The sequence below is a fragment of the Sceloporus occidentalis genome, unplaced genomic scaffold (assembly GCF_023333645.1).
Source record: "Sceloporus occidentalis isolate IW3139 unplaced genomic scaffold, rSceOcc1.0.p SCAF_4, whole genome shotgun sequence".
NCBI classification, from domain to species: Eukaryota; Metazoa; Chordata; class Lepidosauria; order Squamata; family Phrynosomatidae; genus Sceloporus; species Sceloporus occidentalis.
Window position 1 is genome coordinate 141,819,631 of NW_028316984.1, and position 13,874 is coordinate 141,833,504.

The 13,874-nt window shown below is 39.0% G+C and overlaps 1 protein-coding gene across 3 annotated transcripts in view; it reads right to left on the bottom strand.

The window, feature by feature from the left end:
- DPF3 (double PHD fingers 3) overlaps window positions 1-13,874 on the bottom strand; it is a 275,329-nt gene that overhangs the window by 14,573 nt on the left and 246,882 nt on the right. The window lies entirely within an intron of this gene.

The window sequence follows — 13,874 nt, forward strand, 5'->3', positions numbered from 1 at the left end:
AAAAACAGACCTCCCAACAACCCACAGAACTAAAAATAACCTACAAAAGGAATAAATGAAGGAAAGCTAGCATAACAGTCACATCTATCGGGGAAGGACAGCTGCTGCCAGGACTCTAGCCCCCTCCCCTACATGCGTGTCGACTCCAGCTTTGCAAAACAGCAGGACTACGGTAGCAGGATCAGCAATGAGGGATTCTGGAGGGGGGGAAATACAAACAAACAAACCAAAGGTAGGGTCAGTGTTCCTTCTGTAAAACAAGAATGACAACTGAGATAATGACAACAATTCCCCTCCCAATCACTTTCCCCAAACTGCAGTTTAAAAGAAGCATCTTTCTCAAAAAGAATATTTTGGAACCCAAGCATCAGCGTGCATTAAATATACAGATGGACAAAAGCAGACCAATGGCATATGAGTGTGTGTATTGCACACCCTTGTGTATTGGACACCCTTGTCATTTCAGGTATCTGTGTTGATTTCATCCTCCTCAAGAGTTGCTATTATTAGCAGTGAAGAGGAAACAATGCATTCTGGCTGGAAAGAAATTGATCGGTGTTGGAACCTTGCTCAAGATGAACAGGGTCACAAGAAACACCAACTGCAAGCATTGTGAATTTCCAAAGAATTGATTGTCCCTCTTGATGAGTTTTCTTACAATGCTGTCTCTGGACAGTGTTCGCCTTCCTTTCTTCTAGTCTCTCAAAGGATTTCTAAGAACTATGATGGGTAGTGGTTCAGTTCTGAAATAATTCGGGCTCAAACTACTCATGTGTATCTTTCCCATACAATAATTTTTAAAGCAAAAGGAGCCACAGGAGGCTGAAAACCAAAAGGGAGCAACTGTGGAGGAAATTGAGGTGTTCCTTAACTCTTTCTCCATTTCCTCTGCTCAATTCTCTCACTGGGGGAGAAAATAAAAAGCACCAGTATATTTTCTCCCTGAAGATGGAAAAGTACCCAGAGGCAAATTAAGACCTGGAGATAGGAAAATAGATGGAGGAAAAAGGATTAAGTACATCCCCTCTTACCCATTATTCCTCTGTCCAAACTAACTTCTCAAAGCTGGTTTGCTATTAAAAAAAATTAAAATAAAGAAAGTCAATCACATCTATTCCAAGCCTCATAGTAGATCCATTGGCTGGACGAGACCTTACTGTTCCCTCTTACTGTTTTCCCATTCAACTGTCACTGTCTAAGGCCACCACTGAAGAGCTTCTATGAGCAAAAATGTCCCTTCCAGACAATTGCTTGCCAATGTGATCATCTCTGTGCTATTGTGCCATAGCACACTTTATATCTGTTCCTCTCATGCTGTAAAGCTACTTTTTAATTTGTTGTCTTTGGTTGTATAGGCATGTTGATATTCATTATGAATCTGGACAGTTCCACATCAGTCTGGGTGTATTTTATATGCTGTATTTAGCAATCCCATTGATTCTTCTAATCACATACCTAATGGCATGTACTGTAAATAGGCAACAGATGGAAGGAAAAGCACATATTCAGTGAAAGATCCATGAATGCCTTTCTCAATATAGTGTTCTTTTAAGACCAGTTACAGAATTTTTTAAAGGGAGAGGAATTGAATTAGGCCCATGCCATGGAGTGGAAAATCTATTTCACTCATCCCACAGTCCTTACGTAAATTTCCCTCCCTCCAGGCCAGCTGCTATTACCCACAGAGGAAAATGTGCAAGCAATGTGATGGTTGCACTTCCACAGTTAAATGCAATTCTGAAGGAAGCAAAATGGGCCAGGGCAATGGTGTTTAAGGAGTTAGACACCCCAATGCTGTGCCTTCAAATATGTGTAAATAAAATGTATACAAATATGTATACAAATATGTAGAAATACGGCTGTTTTAGCAAGCAAAATATTATGCGAGGCAGTCCACTCACAGATCTGCCATATAATGTAGAGCTGGCCATGACACCTTGGATACAAAAATACTATAATGTTGCATTGCTTTGAAGGATGTCCAACATACCACTACTCTCTACGGTACTCCCACTTTACATAGGGGTTATACGGAAGCTAAATGTTTCATACGTATTTGTCTGTGATATCACAGCAGGGGCCCATAGTATAATGAGCAAGAATATGGTGATCTGTAGAATGTCCACCTGGAAGAGCAAAACACTTGAGTCAAAAACAGAAATAGAGAAGGAAAAACCTACACAAAACAAACCCACACTCTGGTCCAGACATTTACAAGCAGCTTTAAAAGATTTAAAAGAAATAGGACTGAGGGTCATTGTCATCCATAACTCTTGAGTGACTATGTACACTGTGACCAAAAGGCGTCAAGCAACTAGGGTGTCCCCCTGTCTTCCTTTATAGAGGGCAGTCTTCCATCTGAAGAGCTGCTAGAGCACAGTTTGAAGGTGTCCTTTGTGTAGAGGGCTTTTTGTGGCACTGAATTTCTCTCATTATGATTTGCTGCGAAATGCATAATTGATTTGCTTAGAAATTGCAGGAAATGCTCACTGAGAAAATCACTTGTCTCTTGAAATGTCCCGTGTTCTAATTCTCTACACAGATTCAACAGTTCAATTCAGCAAATAGTTATTTATATTTCCAATACCAGAAATTAAAATTCCCAGAAATAACCATCAGTGAAGCAATGTTCCCTGCTGGTTGAGACTGGGGTTTATGAAAGTTTTGTTTGTTGCTTTGTTTGTTTACTTCCCTTCAAACTATTCAGAATGATTTGTCTGTGGAATTTGATTTTGCTGACATTTAAATGAATCTGATTACATTGTAGGGATCTACAAAACACCCTGAAAAGATTCTCTAATATTGGCTAAAGTGTTTGGTTTCCTTTGAATTTCCCCATAATTGAGTTTGTTCCTCAGTTTTGCTCAAAACTTGATTTTATGTAACTATTTAGTGCCAATGCTCCTTGAGTTGACATGTAGGTTAGGTCTGTCTTTCATTATGAAATACAGCCCACCCAGGATGTCAGGGATGATGGGAGTTTTTGCACTTCACCTCAGGCTGTAACTCACCACCAAGTTAATGAAGCTGAGCTGAGCTGAGCTGACCAGTTTTGGCCAGTGGTTATTGCTTTCTTCCAAAGCAGCAGAGTTTCTGAGAATAAGCTGAAGACCCTGACAAACCTCTTCAGGCTTTCTCACTCTTCTTCCTCTGATGTCTCCAACACCATCAGAATTTGCTGACTCTTGTTGTTTTCACTCAAGACACCAAACAACTTTGTAGTCTTAAACAAAAGTACTATTTTATTCTACTATACACTATATACAGTTACAATTCTTGCTCTCTGAATATGCCCAACTATCCTACCACAATTCTACCAATCAACCACAACCATCCACAACAACCAGCATCACATTAACAAAACTGGCAATTATTATAGCTATTGTTAGGTGCCACCCACTGGGTGTGTACATTCACATGATTGGTTGACTTTGTTCACCCCAGACTCAAGTCCAACCCATGAATATGACCTGATTATCTTGTCCATGAAACAAGTCTCAGGTGTTACCAATATTCATTCCAAAATTTGTCCTTGGCTCCCAAGACTTTCAAATTAGATCACCTTTTACACCTGTGTGATTTCTCTGTCTATACATGCTTAGTCATTTTGCTTCTAACATACATATTTTATTTCTATAACTGCATATCCCATGTTGCATTTCTTGACACAGGATTAGAAAAAGAAGAGTTCAGCTCCACTTCTCATCCAAACTGCATCCTTCTTTTTTGTGTTTTCCCTTTTCCTTCTTACATACCTTTTCACTAGCAGACACTCAATAAAAGCAAACCAAGATGATGCATGTCTCTCTGTCTCAGTCATCTTTTAGCTGACTAAGGCCAAAGGATATTCTCTAAAGGAAGTATCCAGAAACACAAATCTCTTATCTTAGGCCCGATTTTAACAAGCCTTTGCGCCGCCCCCGTAACATGCTAGGGGTTGACCAAGGATGCAACGTCCATACCGGCTTCACCCCTAGCACGTGATGGGGGCATCTCTGCTTTGCTTCCAAGATCACATGAAATCTGGTTCTCTTGGGGGTGTTCAGGACTAAATATCTCTGAAATTTAACATCCACTCATATGCCACAGTGGAACTATTCTAGATTCATGTTCATCCTTCCACTGCCTTATAGTGACTTCAGCATTTCAGGCAGAACTGTCTGTGATTTTATTCCTTTAGAGGTCCCTTTCCCAAGTGTAATGTTATTTGGGCACTTATCTAGGAAGAAATTGATGTGATTCTTGCAAAAGAGCTTGCTATGTAATATACACATACATTTTAAAAGAGTGGTTGTCATTAATTGTGAAACTTTAATGACCAGAAACGACATTAAGGCCAAGAGTAATTGGTATATGCAGACATCCAATGGACGGTAACGACCTTAACACAGCTCATTTAGGCTCCTTAATTAGTGAATTCTTTGCTGCAAGATTAATTATGGCCACAGCCCACAGCCCCCAGACATCTAAGCCCAAATCAATATCTTCTCCAAATACCACTCAGATAGCTTCAGAAAAAAGATAATAGTAACAATTCACTTTCAAAAACTGAGTCTGTTTTCTTTTTCTTTTCTAAATGGCATTTCCTGTAGCAAAGATGACAGAGGTACAGGATGACATTAGGATGTTTTGATGGCCAGAATTACATCCACCCACTGAAAAGCAGCCCCACCTTCTACCTTGTCCTATAGCTCTTAACATTTTAGTCAACTCATTGCTTAGACTGCACAATCCTCCTCCCTTCCTCCCCCAAACACCAGCCTACTGATCGCTAAAAATCCATTATAAGGTTGCCTTCAGGCTACCATGAGTTGGAACAACTTGAAGGCACACAGAACAAGAGCAATCACTCCTAACCTGCTAATGCTTTAGAATGTCTTCTCATTTACCCACCCCTCAATCAGCCCATTGGTTGGGTAACCTGAAACTGTAGTCATAGATTTTAATCAATCACTGACAATTGGGATTTTTTTCCACCTGTGCAAATCAGCATCAGCCTTCTCAGATTGTGGTTTTGTATTGTGTTTTTCTTCTCCTGTCTTCCTCATATGGACCTTAAGCAAATTTGTTAGAAGTATTTCAGTATTTTATCAAGTAAGGTGCTTTATGGACGGAGCCATAAGTGTTCAAGGCTATGCAACCATGAGTCTAGGGAGAAACTTTTGAAGGCATAGGCTTAGTGAGACTGGGGAGGTGTCTGAGCTACCACATTAGTCCATTTCCAGCATCCTCTTCCAGCCCCAAATTAGACTAAACAATACTAAAAATACAAATCTCAAGGACATTCATGCCTTTGCCTTAGACTGTGATTATAAAGCTGCCTGTACAATGACTGCTTCATCCCAACAAGTGTGTGTGTGTGTGTATGTGTGTGTTGATGTTGTCCTTCTAACACAAATGGATTATTTTGTCCACCCAACTGAGGTAAATTACAGACCAATTTCCTCAAGATACATGAGGACTGCATAGTTCTACTGAGATTTTGTGACTGTGCATCTACAGAAAAGTATCATCCACCTATCTTTAAAAAACATCAACCACCCAAAGCATCATTCACCCATCTTTACAAAAGCATCAATTGCCTATGTAGGTATTTCAAGAATCAACAACATATTGTTATAAGGTTAGCAACCAATACTATACAGCTAAGCCAACAACACACAAAGGATGGCACAATGACCTTATAAAAATTAGTCAAATTATCTTCCCATGATTTAATTCTGCTTAGAAGACATCTTTACATATATCAGAATTAAAACTCCAGGAAACAATACATGACCTGAAATTGTATCACAGCCACAATTTTATGTCCATAGTCCTGCATACATGTGACCCACCAATCTCAGTTATTGTTCAGTGTATGTATTTCTGTCTGGTTGCTGCTGGCCTGATTTGCCATCCAAATAACAGCTGTACCTGGAAAAGTGGTGCTTAGTAAAAGTAGTGAAACTGCCTAAATATTGGTAAAACCTGTCTATGGAGAAACATAAAACATTGGCTGACATGCTGAGTTGCCTCCCATTTGCAGAAGTATCCTATACATAATAAGTTCTCTGCATGTGTGCTTGCTGCTAGAAGGGAACTTATGTACCAATTCTTTACAACAGGATGAATCCATCACAATCCAACCAGCAGATAAAGGCACTACTGTTGTGCTAAATACTACCAGCTACATTATGACAATCAACACACGATTTTTGGACCTGTTCCTGCTAGGACTCACCACCAATGTGATCCTCTGAGGACTGTTCACAATCATTCTTTGTAATATACCTATCCCATGGTGTAGTAATTTTATCTGTCCATTCTGCTGGCTCACTATGATGTGGGGGAAGGATATTACATATCTGAAGGGAAGAAGAGAACAAACTTTTCAAAGGCATGTTAGAGTCTACATTTATAGTTATTTACTATTTTATATAAATACCTAATAAAATCTATAAAATCTATATCTAACAAAATCTATAAATCTAATTGGGTTTCTACTTCCCACTTATCAAACGAAATAAGCATTTATCTACGCAATAAATGTTTTTACTTGATCCTTCAGATTTTAATCCTGGTTTATATTTTAAATCCAGATCCTTTAAAGAATTGTTGCCCAGCATGTCATTTGATAAAGTGGAATAAAGATAACACAAATGAAGAGAATATATATTTTCTAATTGATTGATTGCACTTTTAGACCACAAAATAACCAGAATTCTCAAAGCAGTGAACAATATAAAACAGCCATTTAAAAAAATAATAATAAATACAAATATAGAGTCTGATAGGATGGAGGGATGAATGAGGATTTATGATGATCCTGTTTAAACCCGTATGTGACCTATGTAAAGTAACTCACATTAGATAAAAGACATGGGCAACTATAATTTTACGGAACAAGAGAGAAACAAGAAGTAAAACTGCAAAATAGGGGAAGAATTAAAGGAAGGAGAAATTAAATCAGGACTGCAACAATTCTGCACTGCAACAGTTAGGTAAAAGATGAAGGTGACCTTACAGACCAAACTTTTAGCTCCCCAAAACAGCAGCCACGGTCATATGTACTGCATTACTCAGGAACTCCAGTCTTGATGTAGTAATAGAAGGTATTTTTTACCCAAAAAGGCTTGTCTGAGTTTACTCACAGATCCACTCCACTGTACAAAACATTATCTAATTCTGGATCAAATACACCAATAAGGGGGCTGTGCTAGGTTTAGGTCTACCACTAAAGCCCCCTTGACAGGCCATGGCATCATGTACCTGCCATCAGTTTTGACAGCATCAGTAGTTGATGATGGGGGATTTGAGGGGATTGAAACTAGACCCTTGCTGCATCCATAATTCTTAGTTCCAAAGTAGTGCAGGGGAACTATTTTGCTGCCTGTAAGAATAAGAATATACTATGTGTATAGCAAATTCTTCTATTAGTGGATCTATAATATGTACAAAAATATTTTATATGTAATTGAAAAGAACCCAGTTTTAATGCCTGCCATCAACTTTTGCATCTAATAAAATTCTTGTGGCTTTCAAGGAAATGTTCTTTATTTACCCTGACAATAATGATGGGAATTAGATTTCATTTAAACACACACACACACACACACACACACACACACACACACACAGAGGAGATTGATCTCTTGAGTTAAAATGGCTGCCCACTGTGACTGTACACAAATGCAAAAGATCTCACAAGATACACGGCAATAGATGATGCTATCCATACTTCAGGCAAATCTCTAATGGCAGATTATGTATTATAGGTAGGATCTGCAACACAATTTTGCAGTGTTATCACCTAATATATTTTTTCTTGTTCCAATTCCAGCCAGCTAACCAGCTATATGCACCTTTCTCTTCCCCTCTTCCCACACATAACTTTCCTTTCCTGAAACTCAACATTCTGAGATAACTGATCATTTTCTTCACCAGGTTGCCCATGTGTTTGCCCATGTGTACCTTTTCCAATCTCATAGTTCCTCAAGAATAATACCTGCATGTTTTTTTCTCAATGTCCACTACCATGGCTCCAGTTTTGCCAGCACTCAACACCCAAGTTTGATACTGGAGATAATGTATAGCCTTTGGTAGATGATCTGAAGTACCTCCAGGTAGGCAAGGCCACCACATTAACAAAATATGGTCCTTTCTGTAAGAACCTAACTGGAGCAGGTGAAGCAGCAAGGAAGGTTATTGGCTCAGCAGTGCCAACTGTTTATCTATTTGACATGATTTAAGTAGGCGTTGCAGCACTGGGAAAAGGTCAGAAGAGGAAGAGCTGACGCTTGCATCTGCTACCCTTACAAGATAAAATATATAGGAAAACATCACAAAGAGAAAAATAGGTCAGTGCAAGAGAAGGCACAAGAAAGCAGACAAGTAACAGAAAGATGCATGAGAAAAATTCAAAAAAACTTGTGTCGAGCTTCCTCGTAGATCCCTTCCTAGTCCAGACTATACCACCAGGCAGCCTATGGGCTAGCAATCAACAGAGCGTCAGAAGTGCAGCAGCTTCAATTTCTAACAGATGAGCTCCTCCCAAGGAAGACCACTGTTTAATATAAAATGAGGGCATCAAACTATTCCACTAACAATGCAGGGCTGACACTTGAATCCAAACATATAGTAATTATAGACAAAAGTCTTAACCTGCAATCTCTTAATAACATGGTTTGTTCACAATTTTGTTTGCTGGATTAAATAGTAGATATTCAGCTTCACCTTTTAGCAGTCTGGCCATGTGTGACATGACTAGTTGCTAGGTAAAATGCTTGCTCCTTGTGCCTGCAGCTGCCGGGCAGACACTCAAATAACCTTGTATTGATGCATCCGCTTGTTAATATACTGGATAAGGCATCCAACACTGTGCAATTCCTGGGGCTGAATTAGGTCACTGCAACCTCCAGGAGCGAACAAACACACACACCAGCACATAGCACAATGAGCAAAGCATTATGGGTAACGAATTGCTAATTGCCAAAGGCAGCTAGACTGCTTAAACAATCCCAGCGGGGAAGAAACCTGCCTTCAAGCACTGCACAGATTTGGAACACAAGGGTAACAACAAGAAGACCGATCAGGAGGTGGGGGAGGAAACCTAGAATTTAAAATCCTTACAGTAAATGCTTTTAAAATAAAGCACCTCGTGAGCGCATAGATCCATTTAGGGTAGTGAGATTTTTCATTGGTCAATTTATCTTTGTGGAAAGGCATTTTATATCTCTGACCATCAGACCAGGGGGAACACTGAGAATATATGCTGGTAGGAAGAAAGGGAGGCATCTAATCAAATGTCTGCCTAGCTCTCCCTCTCTCTCTGTCTACAATAACCCAGAAGCTACAGGCACTCCATCTGTAGCCTCTGTTCAGTTTCATGATGCCCTCAACAAATTTAATCACAGGAGAAAACTCCCATACGGTTCAGGAATTTCTCACCATGTGCTGCAGTCGTTCCAAACAGGCCGGTTCACAGAGCTTGCAGTCAGCTGGCAAGCTCACTAACCCTTTCAGAATGTGCAGCCAAGCAAAAAAGACATGGCCATGGATTCTAAAAATACAGGGCAGCAAACTGTATTTAACGAAGGAGGGGGGAAAGCTTATCAAGCAACACTTTTTCATAAACACCCACATACATTTGAACTTTAATAATGTTTTCACGCACTTCAGTAAAACTTGTCCCTCCGATATTGTTTCAGTGTTAGTATAAGCAGTATTGTGACTGCATGATTTGTCATATTGCCCAGCATGCGGATAAGATTCAGGACAATACTTACAAAGAATGCAACACGGCAATGCCATCTCTTGCTGGTGAATGAAAAAGAAAGTTCCAAATGAATCTTCTATCATTTTACTCTCAGCTGTAACTAGCCAAATGACCTTCTGAAACTGAAAGATCACTGAAGTGCTTCATCTTCTATCTTTTTAAGAATTTCAAAAAGTATCTTTCGTCATAGTGAACACCAAATATAAAGATTGGCCCTTGCGGTCTCTTCCAACTCTATGATTCTTGATTCATTGGGAAAATAACATACTGCAGTTCCCACTTAGAAGATTTTGTTAAATGTGATGTTGTTTTGTGTCAGAAAAGTAAGTTTAAGTCAATTATTGATTTCAAGTAGAAGGGAAATGGAACCCAGCAGACTGGCATTTTTCATCAGCTGCTAAAAAGCATAATAATATTGATTCTACAGTAAAATGATTGTATGGGGTTTAATCCCTTGTTAAATGCTCTGTTCTTATCATTGTTATTATTTCATACGGGAACACAGGAAAGTGTGGATTTTCTATGGATTTCACATCTGTATTTACTGGTATTTATCTCTTTTTTGTATGCATTTTTAGCAAATTTGTATACATATATACATATATATACAATTTTATATACATTTATATATAATTCATGTTTTATTATTAAATGAATATGCCGGTTTCTCATACAACCCTCAGGTTTAAGCTGGAGAATGTAGAGGAAAACAGGCTTACTTTCTATTAATCTTTTACTCTCAATGAAATTTCATCTAATTATAGAGTTGGAAGAGACCACAAAGGCCATCCAATCCAATCCTCTGCCATGCAGGAAGATCAAAGCACCCCCGAAATCCAGCCTCTGTTTAAAAACCTCCAAAGAAGGAGACTCCACCATACTCTCAGGCACTGTGTTCCACCGTGGAACATCTCTCAACATCAGAGTTCTTCCTAATGTTTAGGTGGAATCTCTTTTCCTGTAGCTTAAATCCATTGCCCCTTATCCTAATCTCTAGAATAGTAGAAAACAAGCATGTTCCGTCCTTGATATGACATCCCTTCATATATAAACATGGCTCTCTCATATCACCTCTTAACTTTTTCTTCCCCAGTCTAAACATATTCAGCTCCCTAAGCTGCTCCTCATAGGGCATGGCTTCCAGACCGTTTACCATTTTGGTTGCCCTCCTCTTGATATGCTCCAGCTGGTCCACATCCTTCTTGAATTATGGTGCCCAGAACTGGACACGATGTTACAGGTGAGGTCTGACCAAAGCAGAATACAGTGCTACTATAATTTCCCTCTATCTAGACACAATACTCCAGTGATGCAGCCTAGAATCACATTGGTTTTTTTAGATGACATGACACACTGTTGACTCATCTTCATCTTGTGGTCTACAATGACTCCTAATCCCTTTCTCATGAATTGTTATCAAGCCAGGTATCACACATCCTACATCTGTAGTACCTTACATTTCCTCCTGTTCAAATTAATTTTGTTAGTTTTGGCCCAGCTCCCTAATATGTTAAAGTCATTTTGAATTCTGATCCTGTCCTCTAGAGTATTAGCTGTCTTTCCTAATTTGGTGTCGTCTGCAAATTTAATAAGCATGCCCACTATTCCAGCAAAGATTTCCACTAAAAGATTTCTAACACTTTCTACATAAAGTAGGAAGATTATTTGTTTGATGGAAAAAAACTGGAGGGGGTGTAATCCCCCACTAAACCTATTTTTGTACATTTAGTAGCTCCAACCAGTTTTATTAAAGAGGTTCTCTGTGATCTGTGACAACTACAAGCTGATCTCCTCTGGGACCCTGACCATATTCTTGTGACTATTTCAGATCCTCCAAAATTTCACCAAGAAAAACCTGGACGTGTGGCTGAGCAACACCAGAGTGTGTGGTCAGACAACAAGAGGTCAAAAGTTATTAATGAGGAACACCAAAATTTTAATTTTAAGCAGATAAACTATGGAGTGTATGTACTGAGTTTTAAAAACTAGGAGAAAAATAAAGAAAGAAAATACCAATTACCCTGCTGGCAAGAGCAAAACCCCAAGCCTTCCTTTCCCCTCTCTCCTGTTGAGTGTATTAGGTTTAAATTACTTTTCCACTTTGAACTCAGTTTACAGCAAGTGAAGTAAGCTAAGGTGAAGGGAGGAAATGGGGGAGGAGAGGAGAGAGGAACTGAAATATTTTAAAAACAGCTGGAAAAGTGGGATGGTAGAGGAATAACTCTGATAGTCCCTGACAAACTGGTACAGTTGGAGTTTATGCTATCTGGTAGGTGCCTATGAAATATGAATCAGAGGAAGATCAGAAAAAGGGAAAGTGCATCACATTTTTTTCTAAGCAAGGTCAATAATGTGTTTCTGAGTCATAAAGGAACGGAGTAACATATGTGAAGACTTTGCATAGCACTTCCTTGCCAGATAGATGGAATTTCCAGTCTTTTTGAACTCATAAGTTATGTGTAAAGGCACCTGCAGATTCTGACAGTGTCTCCTGATTTGATTCAGAGACTCACAGCACAATATTTTGCAGTTGTACTCTTAACCCCAGAAAAACCTAGAAGTTAACATAAAAGCTTAGATGATATGCTAATTCATTGTATATTTTACAAATTACACTCATAGTCTGACAAAAAGAAACCTCATAGATATTGGTAAATTTGAACGGGTGTCTTTAAAATGAAGAGAGCATCTTTGCCAATTTTCTTCTTTTTGCTAAATGTTTATATCATTTATTGTACAAATTCTACTGATAAATGGTATGTGCTAGAAGCATTATTATATACATAAAATGTTCTCTAGAAAGACAGCTGATTTTAAAATATTTGGTGCATTGCACCATTATACTGGACACCATTATCATGGGACAGATGCTTATGTTAGACAAAACCATTTGTTACTAAGAAGGCTTCTCAGCTATAGTCTCTTGTTATTTAACCAACGCAGCTATTCCCAACTACCTGATAAGTGTCCTTTCTAAACCACACGTTATTCTTTAAAATGTCCCTTCCAATATAAGAGAATAAAAATTAGGTATTGACTTTGTTGAACGAGAGCCAATTCCTTCCATTATAAACAGAACATTGGCCAATGACTGTTTCCTTTCCAACCAGCATAATGGCAACTGTTGGTGAATTTTGTTTACACTGAGAAACACAACCTGACATTCTGAAAGCTGATTAAGAACTGGCTATTTCAGATGTTCCTGGTGCTAAATGAAGAAAGGGCAGTGGTTGTATCATCTTTAGGTCAGGCTAGTAAAGCCCCCTAACCTTGAGATCTGATCTCAGTAAACATGGATTATACAAAGTAAGATACACCCAAGGTCTGACTTGTTATGGAGGCTCTCTCTCTTCCTAAAAATATTAACTAGATAACAATGTTGTGTGGTTTATTGGTATTCCTCTCCCTATTTGTACCTGTTTGACGGTGGGGATCATTTATACATTTATTCTTGTTTTAGGACTCCTAGCACCCGGCAGAGTATAAAATAATGCAGTTGTGTTGATTATCCATAATCTCCAGCGTTCTCAACTTTGCATGTTATGTGATGCACCTAACATGATTGGATCACATCAAAGGTAATGCTTTCATCCAAGTAAAGGGATTTTATTCAAATAATGTTATTAGTGAACCATTTCAGACAGCTTTCACAACCTTCACTGGAAGTCAGCATAGGATTCCACAGAACCTCTGCTGTGCCAATAGGGGAACAGATTCACCCCAGAGGCTTCCTGTTTGCTCACAGAAAGTTCTATAGACACAGGAGTACCGCTGGCAGTGTTCCTATGAGTGCAGGGACTGATACCAAGTGTTCTGGGGCTATGTGCAAGGTACCCTCGAACCAACCAATCCAAAGCTCTGTCATTCCCCAGATATTCTAGTGGTCCCTGGTCCCAACATTACAGATCTTCAAAAGACACTGAAAACTAAAAACTCATTTACTTGGGCTTATAATAGCTGTATTCAGAGGATAGTAATGCCAAAATGCCAACCCCCCTCTGAACAAATCTTGCTCAGACAACCCCATAATTAGGGCTGCCAGGTTATGATCATCCCAGGTCCTGAGGTTTCTGGGCCAAAACCCAAAACACAGAGATGGCCTTATGGTGACCCTAAG